We start from the raw sequence: 17,225 nt of genomic DNA on the forward strand, positions 1-17,225 counted from the left end.
GCACTATACAGGGAATGTGCCAGTAGGGATGCACACTGAAAGGAAAATAGAATCTCTTCCTCCATGTGAGTTATTTCAAATCAAATCAAAGTTTATTTGTCACGTGCGCCGAATACAACAGGTGTAGACCTTACAGTGAAATGCTTACTTACAGGCTCTAACCAATAGTGCGTAATAATTCTATTGGGACTGTGGTTAGCTCGCTTAGGGACCGGAAGAAGGTCACAGGTTCAATTCCCCGTCAAGGACAACTAACCCACAAGAGAACCCAAAACCCCCAGTTCCCTAAAAAATGTATTGTATACACTCTGCTGTAAGTTGCTCTGGATAAGAGCATCTGCTAAATGACAAAAATAAAATAGTGTGCCTCGCTCTCCCTTTTATCGTGTCTCTCTCTCTCTCTCTCTCTCTCTCTCTCTCTCTCTCTCTCTCTCTCTCTCTCTCTCTCTCTCTCTTCCTCTCTGTTTATTCTGTCGTTTACTTGTTTGTTTTACCATGAGTCATTCCACTACTGTGGTTTCTACACCTTATGGACATGTAGTGTGTGTATAGACAAGTGAGAGTGTGTGTCTGTATCTCTCTGTGTGTGTGTGTGTGTGTGTGTGTCTCAGTGTGTGTGGGTGTCTTAGTGTGTGTGTCTTAGTGTGTGTGTCTCAGTGTGTGTGTCTCAGTGTGTCTCAGTGTGTCTCAGTGTGTCTCTGTGTGTGTGTGTGTGTCAGTGTGTGTGTGTGTCAGTGTGTGTGTGTGTGTGTCAGTGTCAGTGTGTGTGTGTGTGTGTGTGTGTGTGTCTCAGTGTGTGTGTGTCTCAGTGTGTGTGTGTGTGTGTCACTGTGTCTGTCTTAGTGTGTGTGTCTCAGTGTGTGTGTGTCTCAGTGTGTCTCAGTTTGTATGTATCAGTGTTTGTGTGTGTGTCTGTGTCTCAGTGTGTGTGTGTGTGTCTGTCTCAGTGTGTGTGTGTGTGTGTGTGTCTCAGTGTGTGTGTGTCTCAGTGTGTCTCAGTGTGTATGTATCTGTGTGTGTGTGTGTGTGTGTGTGTGTGTGTGTGTGTGTGTGTGTGTGTGTGTGTGTGTGTGTGTGTGTGTGTGTGTGTGTGTGTGTGTGTGTGTGTGTGTGTGTGTGTCTGTGTCTGTGTCTCAGTGTTAGTCACAGAGCTCATTATGTTTGTTTGTCAAACAGGCAGACAAGAGGAACGACACATCTGTCCGCCTGCTTGGTGTGTTTGTCTCGTTATTCCATCATTAACGGTAACGTGTTGAAACGAGAGAAGATGAATGACCCAGCGAACCACATCAGATTCAGAGACAGCATTATTTCAAACAACAATAGATTTTATCAAACAAAACCATGCTACACTTTATCTCTGTGTCAAGGCTCAGGAGAAGACCCAGATGCAGGCAGTTTCGAAAGTAACACAAGTTTATTACTAGAACAGGGGGCAGGCAAAACGACAGGTCAAAGGTCAGGCAGAGGTCACAGAGGTCAGTAATCCAGAGCAGAGTCTGAAAGGTACAGAACGGCAGGCAGGCTAAGGCCAGGGCAGGCAGAGGTCAATAATCCAGGGTGGTGTGACAAGGTACAGAATGGCAGGCAGGCTCAGGGTCAAGGCAGGCGGAATGGTCAAAACCGGGAAAACTAGAAAACAGGAACTAGAGAAAGACAGGAGCACAGGAAAAATGTTGGTAGGGTTGATGAAACAAAACAAACTGGCAACAGACAAACAGAGAACACAGATATAAATACACTGGGGATAATGAGGAAGATGGGCAATACCTGGTGGGGGGTGGAGACAAGCACAAAGACAGGTGTAACAGATCAGGGTGTGACACTCTGGGACCCTCAGGATGACAAATCAGAGCAAAATTACTGAATGTAAGTACATAATTTATCTTCAGAGGTGAATGTATCAAACCAGTTGCCGTGATTGAAGTGTTTTGTTGTTGTGAACTCTCCTCGAACAATAGCATGTTATTTTTTCACAGTAATAGCTACTGTAAATTGGACACTGCAGTTAGATTCTTGGGCCACTATAACTATAACTATTTTGCCAATTGGACTGGTCCCCCACTTCCACATGGAACCCCACTAATCTACAGACGGAAACGCACAAGGTGGCTAAAAACAGACCTCCCTCCATCTTCTGCCAGCTTGCTACCTATGACCCTGCTAGCTGTCTGAATCTCACTTGGACATTTATGATCACTCGGCTAAGCATGCCTCTCCTTAATGTCAATATGCCTTGTCCATTGCTCTTCTGGTTAGTGTTTATTGGCTTATTTCACTGTAGAGCCTCTAGCCCTGCTCATTATACCTTAACCAACCTTTCATTTCCACCACCCACACATGCTATGACATCTTCTGGTTTCAATTATGTTTCCAGAGACAATATCTCTCTCATCATCACTCAATGCCTAGGTTTACCTCCACTGTACTCACATCCAACCATACCTTTGTCTGTACATTACACCTTGAAGCTATTTTATCGCCCTCAGAAACCTGCTCCTTTTACTCTCTATTCCAGACGTCATAAATGACCAATTCTCATAGCTTTTAGCCGAAACCTTATCCTACTCCTCCTCTGTTCCTCTGGTGATGTAGAGGTGAATCCAGGCCCTGCAGTGCCTGCTCCACTCCTATTCCCCAGGCACTCTCTTTTGATGACTTCTATAACCGTAAAAGCCTTGGTTTCATGCATGTTAACATTAGAAGCCTCCTCCCTAAGTTTGTTTTATTCACTGCTTTGCACACTCTGCCAACCTGGATGTCCTAGCCGTGTCTGAATCCTGGCTTAGGAAGTCCACCAAAAATTCTGAAATCTTCATCCCCAACTACAACATTTTCAGACAAGATAGAGCGGCCAAAGGGGGCAGTGTTGCAATCTACTGCAGAGATAGCCAGCAGAGTTCTGTCCTACTATCCAGGTCTGTACCCAAACAATTTGAACTTCTTCTTTTAAAAATCCATCTCTCTACCACCCTCTGCCCCCAGCTGTGCTCTGGACACCATATGTGAACTGATTGCCCCCCATCTATCTTCAGAGCTCGTGCTGCTAGGTGACCTAAACTGGGACATGCTTAACACCCCAGCCATCCTACAATCTAAGCTTGATGCCCTCAATCTCACACAAATTATCAATGAACCTACCAGGTACCACCCCAAAGCCGTAAACACGGGCACCCTCATAGATATCATCCTAACCAACTTGCCCTCTAAATACATCTCTGCTGTTTTCAACCAAGATCTCAGCGATCACTGCCTCATTGCCTGCATCCGTAATGGGTCAGTGGTCAAACGACCTCCACTCATCACTGAAACATTTTAGTGAGCAAGCCTTTCTAATCGACCTGGCCCGGGTATCCTGGAAGGATATTGACCTCATCCCGTCAGTAGAGGATGCCTGGTTATGTTTTTTAAATGCCTTCCTCACCATCTTAACTTCTTGGGGCTATGTGGGACGCTAGCGTGCCACCCGTGGTGCACCCTATCAACAGCAGGTGCATTTCAAGAGCGGCAAATTTGAAACCAAATAAATGTCAAAATTCAAATTTTTCAAACATACAACTATCTTACACCCTTTGAAAGATAAACATCTCCTTAATCTAACCACGTTGTCCGATTTCAAAAAGGTTTTACGGCGAAAGCATAAAGTTAGATTATGTTAGGAGAGTACATTGACAATAGCTGTGTGTAATGTTTTGTCAATTCAAAGACGGGCGTCACCAAAACCATAAAACCAGCTAAAATGTTGCACTAACCTTTTACAATCTCCATCAGATGACACTCCTAGGACATTATGTTAGACAATGCATGCATTTTTAGTTCTATCAAGTTCATATTTATATCCAAAAACAGCGTTTTGCTATGGCATTGATGTTGAGGAAATCGTTTCCCTCCAATAACCGGCAGTCAAGTCAGCACCACAAATTAAATAATTAAAATTAGAAAACATTGGTAAAATATTATATTGTCATTTAAAGAATTATAGATTTACATCTCTTGAACGCAATCAACTTGCCAGATTTAAAAATAACCTTACTGGGAAATCACACTTTGCAATAATCTGAGCACTGCGCCCAGAAAAATATGCTTTGCTATACAGACAAACGGCCATGTTGGAGAGATCTAAAATCGAAAATACTATGTAAATAATCCATTACCTTTGATTCTCTTCATCAGATGTCACTTCCAGGAATCCCAGGTCCATAACGAATGTAGTTTTGTTCAAAAAAGCTCATCATTTATATCCAAAAAGCTCCGTGTTGTTAGCACATGATCTAAGCCAGCCGGACTTCTCGTCATGAACGAGGGGAAAAAATATATTTACGTTCGTTCAAACATGTCAAACGTTGTATAGCATAAATCATTAGTGCCTTTTTTAACCAGAACATGAATAATATTCAAGGTGGACGAATGCATTCTCTTTTATAACGTATTGGAACGAGGGTACCCAACATGAACTCGCGCGACAGAGTCTAATCGGCCATCACCGTTCCATGGCTCTTGTTCGGTCAGATCTCACAGTAAAAGACTCAAAACACTTTGTAAAGGCTGGTGACATCTAGTGGAAGCAATAGGAAGTGCCAAAACATTAATCAACCCCTGTGTGTTTCAATGGCATAGGCTTAAAGGTAATTCAACACATCAGGTATCCACTTCCTGTCAGAAAATGTCTCAGGGTTATGCCTGCCAAATGAGTTCTGTTATACTAACAGACACCATTCAAACGGTTTTAGAAACTTTAGGGTGTTTTCTATCCATATATAATAAGTATATGCATATTCTAGTTACTGGGTAGGATTAGTAACCAGATGAAATAGGGTACGTTTTTTTATCCAGCCGTGAAAATACTGCCCCCTAGCCCCAACAGGTTAAATAAGCATGCCGCATTCAAGAAATGTAGAACCAGGAACAGATATAGCCCTTGGTTCTCTCCAGACCTGACTGCCCTTAACCAACACAAAAACATCCTCTGCCGTTCTGCATTAGCATCGAACAGCCCCCGTGATATGCAACTTTTCAGGGAAGTTAGAAACCAACATACACCGGCGGTTAGAAAAGCCAAGACTAGCTTTTTCAAGCAGAAATTTGCTTCCTGCAACACAAACTCAAATAAGTTCTGGGACACTGTAAAATCCATGGAGAATAAGAACACCTCCTCCCAGCTGCCCACTGCACTGAGGATAGGAAACTCTGTCACCTCTGATAAACCCACTATAATTGAGAATTTCGATAAGCATTCTTCTACGGCTGGCCATGCTTTCCACCTGGCTACCCCTACCGCGGTCAACAGCACCGCACCCCCCACAGCGACTCGCCCAAGCCTTCCCCATTTCTCCTTCTCCCAAATCCAGTCAGCTGATGTTCTGAAAGAGCTGCAAAATCTGGACCCCTACAAATCTGCTGGGCTAGACAATCTGGACCCTTTCTTTCTAAAATTATCTGCCGAAATTGTTGCAGCCCTATTACTAGCCTGTTCAACCTCTCTTTCGTGCCGTCTGAGATTCCAAAAGATTGGAAAGCAGCTGCTGTCATCCACCTCTTCAAAGGAGGGGACACTCTTGAACCAAACTGCTACAGACCTATATCTATCCTACCCTGCCTTTATAAGGTCTTCGAAAGCCAAGTCAACAAACAGATTACTGACCATTTCGAATCCCACCGCACCTTCTCCGCTATGCAATCTGGTTTCAGAGCTGGTCATGCTTGCACCTCAGCCACGCTCAAGGTCCTAAACGATATCGTAACCGCCATCGATAAGAAACAATACTGTGCTGCCGTACTCATTGACCTGGCCAAGGCTTTCGACTCTGTCAATCACCACATCCTCATCGGCAGACCCAACAGCCTTGGTTTCTCAAATGATTGCCTCGCCTGGTTCACCAACTATTTCTCTGATAGAGTTCAATGTGTCAAATGGAATGGTCTGTTGTCCGGGCCTCTGGTAGTTTCTATGGTGGTGCCACAGGGTTCAATTCTTGGGCCAACTCTTTTCTCTGTATACATCAATGATGTCGCTCTTGCTGCTGGTGAGTCTCTGATCCACCTCTACGCAGACGACACCATTCTGTATACTTCTGGCCCTTGTTTGGACACTGTGTTAACAACCCTCCAGACGAGCTTCAATGCCATACAACTCTCCTTCCGTGGCCTCCAACTGCTCTTAAATACAAGTAAAACTAAATGCATGCTCTTCAACTGATCGCTGCCTGCACCTGCACGCCCGTCCAGCATCACTACTCTGGACGTTTCTGACTTAGAATATGTGGACAACTACAAATACCTAGGTGTCTGGTTAGACTGTAAACTCTCCTTCCAGACTCACATCAAACATCTCCAATCCAAAGTTAAATCTAGAATTGGCTTCCTATTTCGCAACAAAACATCCTTCACTCATGCTGCCAAACATACCCTCGTAAAACTGACCATACTACCGATCCTCGACTTCGGCGATGTAATTTACAAAATAGCCTCCAACACCCTACTCAATAAACTGGATGCAGTCTATCACAGTGCCATCCGTTTTGTCACCAAAGCCCCATATAATACCCACCACTGCGACCTGTACGCTCTCATTGGCTGGCCCTCGCTTCATACTCGTCGCCGGACCCACTGGCTCCAGGTCATCTACAAGACCCTGCTAGGTAAAGTCCCCCCTTATCTCCGCTCACTGGTCACCATAGCAGCACCCACCTGTAGCACACGCTCCAGCAGATATATCTCTCTGGTCACCCCCAAAGCCAATTCCTCCTTTGGCCGTCTCTCCTTCCAGTTCTCTGCTGCCAATGACTGGAACGAACTACAAAAATCTCTGAAGCTGGAAACACTTATCTCCCTCACTAGCTTTAAGCACCAGCTATCAGAGCAGCTCCCAGATCACTGCACCTGTACATAGCACATCTATAATTTAGCCCTACAACTACCTCTTCCCCTACTGTATTTATTTATTTATTTTGCTCCTTTGCACCCCATTATTTCTATTTCTACTTTGCACATTCTTCCACTGCAAATCTACCATTCCAGTGTTTTACTTGCTATATTGTATTTACTTTTCCACCATGGCCTTTTTTCCCTTTACCTCCCTTATCTCACCTCATTTGCTCACATTGTATATAGACTTATTTTTCTACTGTCTTATTGACTGTATGTTTGTTTTACTCCATGTGTAACTCTGTGTTGTTGTATGTGTCAAACTGCTTTGCTTCATCTTGGCCAGGTCGCAATTGTAAATGAGAACTTGTTCTCAACCTGCCTACCTGGTTAAATAAAGGTGAAATAAAATAAATACAAATATTAACACTAATTTAAGCTTCCTGCCCATAAAAGACATGTCTATGTCCCGGAAAGTTGGCTGATGTTTACTACTTCATTCTAGTCGCATTAGCTCACGTTAGCAACTACCGTCCCGGTTTAGGGACACCGATACTGTAGAGGTTAACAGACATTCTATTCTAGCTAGACTTCTATGACAACAGATGATAACAGACATTCTATTCTAGCTAGACTTCTATGACAACAGATGATAACAGACATTCTATTCTATCTAGACTTCTATGACAACAGATGATAACAGACATTCTATTCTAGCTAGACTTCTATGACAACAGATGATAACAGACATTCTATTCTATCTAGACTTCTATAACAACAGATGATAACAGACATTCTATTCTAGCTAGAATTCTATGACAACAGATGATAACAGACATTCTATTCTAGCTAGACTTCTATGACAACAGATGATAACAGACATTCTATTCTAGCTAGACTTCTATGACAACAGATGATAACAGACATTCTATTCAAGCCTAGATTTCTACTACAACAGATTATAACAGACATTATATTCTAGTCTAGACTTCTTCTCTGATAATCTTTATGAATACTGGACCTGATCCTAGGTCAGAACTCCTACTCTGATAGTCTTTATGAATACTGGACCTGATCCTAGATCAGAACTCCTACTCTGATAGTCTTTATGAATACTGGACCTGATCCTGGATCAGAACTCCCACTCTGATAATCTTTATGAATTCTGGACCTGATCCTGGATCAGAACTCCCACTCTGATAATCTTTATGAATACTGGACCTGATCCTAGATCAGAACTCCTACTCTGATAATCTTTATGAATACAGGCCATGGTTGCCAAATGATTTTGATGTGGTTTGGTATTGATGATGATAAATTGATCCTGTCCTATTGTACAGAGCTCTCCCTTGAATACATGACTGATTACTGTTAAATTTGTAAATATATGTTATATTCTTTTGCCAGGGAGAGTTAGCCTTGACTGTGTGTCCTGTTTCATCTCACTCACTCACTCACTCACTCACTCACTCACTCACTCACTCACTCACTCACTCACTCACTCACTCACTCACTCACTCACTCACTCACTCACTCACTCACTCACTCACTCACTCACTCACTCACTCACTCACTCACTCACTCACTCACTCACTCACTCACTCACTCACTCATTCACTCACTCACTCACTTTATTCCTCTCTGGCCAGGTGAGAGATTAGTTTGAAACAGCCTTTTATGTGATGGAGTGTGTGAGCGTGATGGGGAATTTCCAAACCGGATCTCTTCCTCAGAACAGAGAGATGTAGACATACAATAGAACAAACATCATCTACTGACCTCTCCTCTACTGTCATCTCATCATGTCAGGTTCTGACCTCTCCTCTACTGTCATCTCATCATGTCAGGTTCTGACCTCTCCTCTACTGTCATCTCATCATGTCAGGTTCTGACCTCTCCTCTACTGTCATCTCATCATGTCAGGTTCTGACCTCTCCTCTACTGTCATCTCATCATGTCAGGTTCTGACCTCTCCTCTACTGTCATCTCATCATGTCAGGTTCTGACCTCTCCTCTACTGTCATCTCATCATGTCAGGTTCTGACCTCTCCTCTACTGTCATCTCATCATGTCAGGTTCTCTCCTCTACTGTCATCTCATCATATCAGGTTCTCTCCTCTACTGTCATCTCATCATGTCAGGTTCTGACCTCTCCTCTACTGTCATCTCATCATGTCAGGTTCTGACCTCTCCTCTACTGTCTCTCTCAGTCAGGCTGCCCCCTCACGCCCCGTCGGTTCTGACCTCTCCTCTACTGTCATCTCATCATGTCAGGTTCTGACCTCTCCTCTACTGTCACCTCGTCAGGCCCCTCACTGCCCCTCAGGCCCCCCGCCCCTGTCGGTCTGACCCCCTCTACTGTCATCTCATCATGTCAGGTTCTGCCCCCCCGCCTTCCGTCGGCGCCCCCCCGCCCACGCAGGTCACCCACGCCCATCAGCAGGCTGGCCTCTGGCCTCGCCTCTCTGTCTTCTTCTCTTTTAGGTGTGATTAAATTCTGTGGAGCCAGCAAAGTAAAAATACTGTACCAAGGGTTACTCTACCAAGGGTTACTCTACCAAGGGTTACTATACCAAGGGTAACTCCACCAAGGGTAACTCCACCAAAGGTAACTCTACCAAGGGTAACTCTACCAAGGGTAGCTATACCAAGGGTTACTCTACCAAGGGTTACTCTACCAAGGGTAACTCCACCAAGGGTAACTCCACCAAGGGTAACTCTACCAAGGGTAACTCTACCAAGGGTAGCTATACCAAGGGTTACTATACCAAGGGTTACTATACCAAGGAAACTATACCAAGGGTTACTATACCAAGGGAAACTATACCAAGGAAACTATACCAAGGGTTACTAAACCAAGGGTAACTGTGCCAAGACTTACTATACTAAAGAAACTATACCAAGGGTTGCTATACCAAGGGTTGCTATACCAAGGGTAACTAAACCAAGGGTTGCTATACCAAGGGTAACTAAACCAAGGGTTGCTATACCAAGAGTTGCTATACCAAGGGTAACTAAACCAAGGGTTGCTATACCAAGGGTAACTAAACCAAGGGTTGCTATACCAAGGGTTGCTATACCAAGGGTAACTAAACCAAGGGTTGCTATACCAAGGGTTGCTATACCAAGGGTAACTAAACCAAGGGTTGCTATACCAAGGGTAACTAAACCAAGGGTTGCTATACCAAGGGTTGCTATACCAAGGGTAACTAAACCAAGGGTTGCTATACCAAGGGTTGAAACAACTGCCTGTACTGTGTGTACTGCTGTGTGTGTGTCAGCCAGCTGCTGACAGGTTGTACTTCAAGGTGGAGGAGGATGGAGATGTTTACTCAGAATGGACAGATGATTCTCCATCCAGCAGGGAGCTGCCGTACAGGAAGGAGGAAACACCAGGAGAGAGAGATGGGTTAGCCTCTAGCCAAATAATGATAGAACTGGCATTAGAGTGCAAAAACCTCCTACAGATGAGTATAAATCTACATCTGGATCATTCCAAACAGCAAACAGCAAAGACATAGGCTGTGTCCTCCAAATATCAACCTATTCCCTATATAGTTCACTACTTTTGTTCAGCGCCTCAAAGGCTGTGGTCAAAAGTAGTGCACTATATAGGGAACAGTGTGCCCTTTGATGTGCAACCATACTTCGTAATCTATTTTAATCAGTGGCTCATTAATGAAGTGTCTAGCTCACTAAAATAGGTTATCTCTGGTGCAAGTGGTGATTAACCCGTGTGTGTGTGTGTGTGTGTGTGTGTGTGTGTGTGTGTGTGTGTGTGTGTGTGTGTGTGTGTGTGTATAATCAAATCAAATTTGATTTGTCACATGCACCGAATACAACTGGTGTAGACTTTACCATGAAATGCTTGCTTATAAGACCATTCCAATGATGCAGAGTTTAAAAATAATAATACAAAAATAAAATAGTAACTAACATGAGAGGAATAAAATAAAATACTCAAGAAGTGAGTTATATACAGGAAGTACAAGATCAATGTGGAGCTATATACAGGAAGTACCAGATCAATGTGGAGCTATATACAGGGAGTACCAGTACCAGATCAATGTGGAGCTATATACAGGAAGTACCAGATCAATGTGGAGCTATATACAGGAAGTACCAGTACCAGATCAATGTGGAGCTATATACAGGAAGTACCAGTACCAGCTACAAGTTATTTGAGGTACACTACCATTCACAAGTTTGTGGTCACTTAGAAATGTCCTTGTTTTTTGTCTATTAAAATAATATCAAATTGATCAGAAATACAGTGTAGACATTGTTAACGTTGTAAATGACTATTGTAGCTGGAAACGGCTGATTTGTAATGGAATATCTACATTGGCGTACAGAGGCCCATTATCAGCAACCATCACTCCAATGTTCCAATGGCACGTTTTGTTAGCTAATCCAAGTTTATAATTTTAAAGGCTAATTGATCATTAGAAAACCCTTTTGCAATTATATTAGCACAGCTGAAAACTGGTCTTCTTTAGACTAGTTGAGTATGTGGAGCATCAACATTTGTGGGTTCGATTACAGACTCAAAATGGCTAGAAATAAAGAACTTTCTTCTGAAACTCTTCAGTCTATTCTTGAACTGAGAAATGAAGGCTATTCCATGTGAGAAATTGCCAAGAGACTGAAGATCTCATACAATGCTGTGTACTACACACTTCACAGAACAGCGCAAACTGGCTCTAAACAGAATCGAAAGAGGAGTGGGAGGCCCCAGTGCACAATTGAGCAAGTGGACAAGTACATTAGAGTGTCTAGTTTGAGAGTCCTCAACTGGCAGCTTAAATAAATATTACCCACAAAACACCAGTCTCAACGTCAACAGTGAAGAGGAGACTCCGGGATGCTGGCCTTCTAGGCAGAGTTGTAAAGAAAAAGCCATATCTCAGACTAGGCAATAAAAATAAAATATTAAGATGGGCAAAAGAACACAGACAGTGGACAGAGGAACTGCAGACCCTGGTTTGCTCCCGGGCTGTGTCACAACAGGCCACAACAGTCCCATAGGGCGGTGCACAATTGGTCCAGCGTCGTCCGGGTTATGGGAGGGTTTGGCCGGGGGGGGTCGGCCGTCATTGTAAATAAGAATGTGTTCTTAACTGATTTGTCTAGTTAAATAAAGGTTAAATAAAATAAAAAAATACAGTAAAGAAAAGTGAAGCACTTTTTCAGGAGGGGGACTAAACACACACCCCTGAGGGACCCCCGTGTTGAGGGTTCAGCATGAGAGAGATGTCGTTGCCTACCCTCACCACCTGGGGCCGGCCCGTCAGGAAGTCCAGGGTCCAGTTGCAGAGGGATGTGTTTAATCCCAGGGTAACTTGGTGTTGATCTTGGAAGGGGACTACGGTGTTTAACGCTTAGCTGTAGTCTTTGAACAGCATCCTCACATAGTTATTTCAATCTCTTGTCCCCATACAGTTGATTGAGTGCCAGATTGGTGTTAGATTGTGATTGGTGTTAGATTGTGATTGGTGTTAGATTGTAGATGGATGTAGACAGCCGAAATAATTACAGATAAGAACTCTCTTGGTAGATGAAAGGGTCTGCAATTTACCATGAGGTATTCTATATCAGGTGAGCAAAAGCTTGAGATTTCCTTCCCACCGGAAGCAGCACACCAGTTGTTATTTATGATAAATCACACCCCTCCTCCTTCAGACTTGCCTGAAGCCGCCGTCTGATTGTGCCGCAGCACGGAGGTCCACTAAGTACTATGTGAATAGTGTCACCATTCAGCCACGTCTCAGTAAGACATAATATAGCGGCTTTTTTAAATCCCTCAGATGGGAGAACAAAGGTCATCCATCTTATTTTCCAGTGACTGGACATTTGCCAATAGAACGGAAGGGAGCACCGTTCGGTTTTCTCATCGCCTCAATGTCACCAGGACTCCAGCTCGTCTCCCGCGTCTACGCCTGCTGCGTTTTGGTAGCCCACGGATCAAAGGTATAGGGTCTGGTATGAATAGTGGAACAGCTGAGTTGGAGTTGAAGTCATATTTGAAGTTGAAATTGAGGTTTGTAACTGTCGATGTCCAGAAGTGCTTGGTGGTCAAAAGTGATAATAGTATTATATTTCCTTACAAAAAGAGTCAAGATAAACACGAGAAAAGTCAGCCAATAAACTCTTAAGATGTCACCGTTCTCCGTAGGCGCCATCTTTTAAATTACGTGTGTGTGTTTTTCTAGACGCGTCATCCGTAATATTCAAACACTTCAGCACAGTTCAAGGACCATACATTGGTGAGTCATTTTCACAAGCTATCCAACTTCAGAAGAGGCAACTATGGAATGTGTTAATTTCATTTCCTTTGTATGAATAATAAAACAATTTATGTAACAGCTAACCTGAGGTCAACTAGAAACTACTACACCCACACAACAATTCAACAGCTAGCATATAATTTACTTTCTCGCTATAATCACACACTGTAAACCTAAAATTCAACATCTAATTGACTGTGTCCCAAGTGGCACCCTATTCCCTATACAGTGCACTACTTTAGACCAGAGCCCTATGGCACCCTAGCCCTATTCCCTATATAGTGAACTACTAGTGACCAGAGCCCTATTCCCTATATAGTGAACTACTAGTGACCAGAGCCCTATTCCCTATATAGTGAACTACTAGTGACCAGGACCCTATTCCCTATATAGTGCACTCTGGTCACTAGTAGTTCACTATATAGGGTATAGGGCTCTGGTCACTAGCAGTTCACCACATAGGGAATAGGGCTCTGGTCATTTAGGAAATGGACAATGACTACATTATGTCATACTTTGTATAGTAACAAACTAAGTGTTGATAATCAACTGCTTTCTGAGGTTTGGGTTAGTTTTAGAGTAAGGGCTAAGGTCAGGGTTAAGGGTTATTAGATAGTTAGTTGAAATGTTATTGGTAGTCTGTAGAGAATCTACGGATGGAATGTCCAAATAAACGCAAACACACATATACACACACACCACACACACACACACACACACACACACACACACACACACACACACACACACACACACACGGCTCCCTGACCTGGTTCTAGCCTTTTGCAGACCTCGGTGAATAAATAATTGAGAGGGAGACAGAGAGAGAGAGAAAAGCTGCAAACAAAGACCTGAAATCTTAATGATGGAGATGTCCTTAGATACACACACACACTCTCTCTTTGCCCTGACTGAGGCTGAGGTCCACACTTCAAGCATACTTCTGTCTGGCGAAGAGACGTGGAAGTCATATATAGGAGAGACATGAAGACATACAAGGATAGACAGGAAGTCATATAAAGGAGAGACAGGAAGTCATATAAAGGAGAGACAGGAAGTCATATAAAGGAAAGACAGGAAGTCATATAACGGAGAGACAGGAAGTCATATAAAGGAGAGACAGGAAGTCATATAAAGGAGAGACAGGAAGTCATATAAAGGAGAGACAGGAAGTCATATAATGGAGAGACATGAAGTCATATAAAGGAAAGACAGGAAGTCATACAAGGATAGACAGGAAGTCATATAAAGGAGAGACAGGAAGTCCTATAAAGGAGAGACAGGAAGTCAAATAAAGGAGAGATAGGAAGTCGTGTAAAGGAGTGCCACGAAGTCAAATAAAGGAGAGACAGGAAGTCAAATATAGGAGAGACAGGAAGTCATATCAAGGAGAGACAGGAAGTTATATAAATGAGACAGGAAGTCATATAAAGGAGAGCCAGGAAGTCAAATAAAGGAGAGACAGGAAGTCAAATAAAGGAGAGACAGGAAGTCATATAAGGAGAGACAGGAAGTCATATAAGGAGAGACAGGAAGTCATATAAAGGAGAGACAGGAAGTCATGTAAGGAGAGACAGGAAATCATATAAAGGAGAGACAGGAAGTCATATAAAGGAGACACAGGAAGTCATATAAAGGGGTCAGGGTTTAGAGGTCACAGACTTAATTAACCATACAGTAGAGTGGTGATGAGGGTTTCCTATACAGTAGAGTGGTGATGAGGGTTTTCCTATACAGTAGAGTGGTGATGAGGGCTGTCTGACTGGTTTCCTATACAGTAGAGTGGTGATGAGGGCTGTCTGACTGGTTTCCTATACAGTAGAGTGGTGATGAGGGCTGTCTGACTGGTTTCCTATACAGTAGAGTGGTGATGAGGGCTGTCTGACTGGTTTCCTATACAGTAGAGTGGTGATGAGGGCTGTCTGACTGGTTTCCTATACAGTAGAGTGGTGATGAGGGCTGTCTGACTGGTTTCCTATACAGTAGAGTGGTGATGAGGGCTGTCTGACTGGTTTCCTATACAGTAGAGTGGTGATGAGGGCTGTCTGACTGGTTTCCTATACAGTAGAGTGGTGATGAGGGCTGTCTGACTGGTTTCCTATACAGTAGAGTGGTGATGAGGGCTGTCTGACTGGTTTCCTATACAGTAGAGTGGTGATGAGGGCTGTCTGACTGGTTTCCTATACAGTAGAGTGGTGATGAGGGCTGTCTGACTGGTTTCCTATACAGTAGAGTGGTGATGAGGGCTGTCTGACTGGTTTCCTATACAGTAGAGTGGTGATGAGGGCTGTCTGACTGGTTTCCTATACAGTAGAGTGGTGATGAGGGCTGTCTGACTGGTTTCCTATACAGTAGAGTGGTGATGGATGAGGGCTGTCTGACTGGTTTCCTATACAGTAGAGTGGTGATGAGGGCTGTCTGACTGGTTTCCTATACAGTAGAGTGGTGATGAGGGCTGTCTGACTGGTTTCCTATACAGTAGAGTGGTGATGAGGGCTGTCTGACTGGTTTCCTATACAGTAGAGTGGTGATGAGGGCTGTCTGACTGGTTTCCTATACAGTAGAGTGGTGATGAGGGCTGTCTGACTGGTTTCCTATACAGTAGAGTGGTGATGAGGGCTGTCTGACTGGTTTCCTATACAGTAGAGTGGTGATGAGGGCTGTCTGACTGGTTTCCTATACAGTAGAGTGGTGATGAGGGCTGTCTGACTGGTTTCCTATACAGTAGAGTGGTGATGAGGGCTGTCTGACTGGTTTCCTATACAGTAGAGTGGTGATGAGGGCTGTCTGACTGGTTTCCTATACAGTAGAGTGGTGATGAGGGCTGTCTGACTGGTTTCCTATACAGTAGAGTGGTGATGAGGGCTGTCTGACTGGTTTCCTATACAGTAGAGTGGTGATGAGGGCTGTCTGACTGGTTTCCTATACAGTAGAGGGGTGATGAGGGCTGTCTGACTGGTTTCCTATACAGTAGAGTGGTGATGAGGGCTGTCTGACTGGTTTCCTATACAGTAGAGTGGTGATGAGGGCTGTCTGACTGGTTTCCTATACAGTAGAGTGGTGATGAGGGCTGTCTGACTGGTTTCCTATACAGTAGAGTGGTGATGAGGGCTGTCTGACTGGTTTCCTATACAGTAGAGTGGTGATGAGGGCTGTCTGACTGGTTTCCTATACAGTAGAGTGGTGATGAGGGCTGTCTGACTGGTTTCCTATACAGTAGAGTGGTGATGAGGGCTGTCTGACTGGTTTCCTATACAGTAGAGTGGTGATGAGGGCTGTCTGACTGGTTTCCTATACAGTAGAGTGGTGATGAGGGCTGTCTGACTGGTTTCCTATACAGTAGAGTGGTGATGAGGGCTGTCTGACTGGTTTCCTATACAGTAGAGTGGTGATGAGGGCTGTCTGACTGGTTTCCTATACAGTAGAGTGGTGATGAGGGCTGTCTGACTGGTTTCCTATACAGTAGAGTGGTGATGAGGGCTGTCTGACTGGTTTCCTATACAGTAGAGTGGTGATGAGGGCTGTCTGACTGGTTTCCTATACAGTAGAGTGGTGATGAGGGCTGTCTGACTGGTTTCCTATACAGTAGAGTGGTGATGAGGGCTGTCTGACTGGTTTCCTATACAGTAGAGTGGTGATGAGGGCTGTCTGACTGGTTTCCTATACAGTAGAGTGGTGATGAGGGCTGTCTGACTGGTTTCCTATACAGTAGAGTGGTGATGAGGGCTGTCTGACTGGTTTCCTATACAGTAGAGTGGTGATGAGGGCTGTCTGACTGGTTTCCTATACAGTAGAGTGGTGATGAGGGCTGTCTGACTGGTTTCCTATACAGTAGAGTGGTGATGAGGGCTGTCTGACTGGTTTCCTATACAGTAGAGTGGTGATGAGGGCTGTCTGACTGGTTTCCTATACAGTAGAGTGGTGATGAGGGCTGTCTGACTGGTTTCCTATACAGTAGAGTGGTGATGAGGGCTGTCTGACTGGTTTCCTATACAGTAGAGTGGTGATGAGGGCTGTCTGACTGGTTTCCTATACAGTAGAGTGGTGATGAGGGCTGTCTGACTGGTTTCCTAT

This window comes from Salmo salar, chromosome 04, assembly GCF_965601325.2.
Source record: "Salmo salar chromosome 04, fSalSal1, whole genome shotgun sequence".
Classification (NCBI taxonomy): Eukaryota; Metazoa; Chordata; class Actinopteri; order Salmoniformes; family Salmonidae; genus Salmo; species Salmo salar.